The sequence below is a fragment of the Mus pahari genome, chromosome 15 (genome assembly GCF_900095145.1).
Source record: "Mus pahari chromosome 15, PAHARI_EIJ_v1.1, whole genome shotgun sequence".
Lineage (NCBI taxonomy): Eukaryota > Metazoa > Chordata > Mammalia > Rodentia > Muridae > Mus > Mus pahari.
This window is the reverse complement of record NC_034604.1, coordinates 39,917,037-39,919,156: the sequence shown is the minus strand read 5'-3', so window position 1 is coordinate 39,919,156 and position 2,120 is coordinate 39,917,037. Positions and strand designations below refer to the sequence as shown.

At 42.4% G+C, this 2,120-nt stretch overlaps 1 non-coding gene across 1 annotated transcript; it reads left to right on the top strand.

The window, feature by feature from the left end:
* Window positions 1-1,957: 1,957 nt before the first annotated feature.
* LOC115065566 lies at window positions 1,958-2,064 on the top strand. The gene has a single exon (XR_003845334.1). It is a non-coding gene; the product is annotated as a U6 spliceosomal RNA (small nuclear RNA).
* Window positions 2,065-2,120: the final 56 nt, after the last annotated feature.

Sequence of the window (2,120 nt, the reverse complement as noted above, 5' to 3'; positions counted from 1 at the left end):
TTTCTTTGAGTGAGTTATTAATGTCCTTCTTCAAATCTTCTACCACCATCATAAGATATGATTTTAAACCCACAACTTTCTTTTTGGGTTTGTTGGGGTATCCAGGACTTGCTGTGGTGGGCGTACTGGGTTCTGACGGTGCCCCGTGTTCTTGGTTTCTGTTAGTAAGATTCTTTTGTTTGCCTTTCGCCATCTGGAAATCTCTTGTGTTAATGTTCAAGCTGTCTCTGACTGGAGTTTGATCCTCCTGTGATTCTGTTAGCCTCTGTCAGCACTCCTGGGAATCCAACTTTCCCCTGTGTCCCTGTGGTCAGAGCACTCTCTTCAGGCAAACTCTCCTCTTGCAAGGGAGGTGTCCAGAAGTCTGGAGCTCTGATCCTCCTTCTTAGTCCTGGGGTCAGAGCCCTCACTGTAGGCCAACTCTCCTCCAGTGATTCCCGAGGACCTACGGTGTGAAGGGTCCTCCAGAGTGCTCTGCTGCCTCCGCTGGGGTTATGAAGAGAGATGGCAGGGGTGGCCCTGACTGGACTGGAACTCTGCCTCTGGGTGGGCGGTGTTCCCCTCTCCCTGTTCCTGCTGGCACAAGCCCCTCCCGGATTCTCTGGAGTTGATGTTGTGTTCCACTCACCAGTGATCCCGAGGACCTGCAGTGTGGAGAGTCCTCTGGAGCACTCAGTTGCCTCCACTGGGGTTCAGAAGAAAGATGGCCTTGATTTATTTTTAGAATATTGATTTTTGCACTCTGTGTGTGTGTGTGTGTGTGTGTGTGTGTGCATACACATAAGCACGTGCACACACAATACATGTTCAATGTGCACAGGCGTGGGCAGTTGCATAACCATGTGTATATATGTGCTTATAGAGGCTAGTAGTAAACACCGGATGTCTTCCTTTATCACTCTCTACCTATTTTTGAAGCAGGGACTCTTTTTAAACCTGAAACTCACCAATTAGGCTAGATTAACTAGCTAGTCAGTCAGCCGTAGAGATCCTCTTGTCTCTGCCTCCCCAGCAATGGAATTACAAACAGATGTGCCACCTTTCCACGTGGCAGGTCAGAATCTGAACTCAGGTCTTCAGGCATGCATGGCAAACACTTTATACAGAGCCAACTTCCCAAATCTGTTTTTCAAGAATAATTTAGCTTATTATTATCTTTTATGGATACTTTCAGCATATAGAAATTGTATACAATGAAGTCAATAATTCACTATGCTTTATAAGTACTGCCATATGATGGTCAACTAATTCTGTGACTCTTGATTCTAAAACTGACTCATAACTCATAAGTCAATCAAGATGCTTATAAGACAGCACTAATTCTTATCCCATAGGGATGCAGACAACCCTATGGTTTTTGGAAAGAAGTCTTCATAAACCTCAATAAGACTCCTTTGCCATCCATTCTTCTTTCCATCATTCTATAACCAAAGACAAAAATATCTGCCCATATAATCACCCTCAAAGAATTATAATTTTAAATTCAGGAAAATATATTTAATCACTTTCTTTACATTCATTTTCAGCTGTACTGTTTTTGAGGGAACTTGAGATAGGATCAGGTGATTGTGGGAATGATAAATTATCTTACACTGCAAAGCCTGATAAAACAGCCTTGTGACAAACAGAATAAAATAAAAAATGGGAGACACATTGCCAGCTTGGGTTGCTGTGGGGAAAGGAGCATGTTTCTAGGGAACCAATATCCATGATTGTTAAGACCCAGGGTTGTTAAACTACTCAACGTCCTAAACTCCGTAGATAACAATAGGAAGGAGAGGAGTTAAATGTTCCTTTTCAATGACTTGATCCTTCTTAAAGCATTATTTGTTTCTGAGTTTGATGAAGCAGTTGGTATCAGTAGGGAAATGACCAGGGACTCACACAAGATGGAAAGACCTGGTTTACTTGGATCTTTAATTTCTTCAATTTTCACCACACTAAGATGTTTAAAAGCGTGCTTACTTCGGCAGTACATATACTAAAATTGGAACGATACAGATAAGATTAGCATGGCCCCTGCGCTAGGATGACACACAAATTTGTGACATGTTCCATATTTTTGAAAATCAAGAAGGAAGACCAACGTGTGGTTACTTCATTCCTCCTTAGAATAGGGA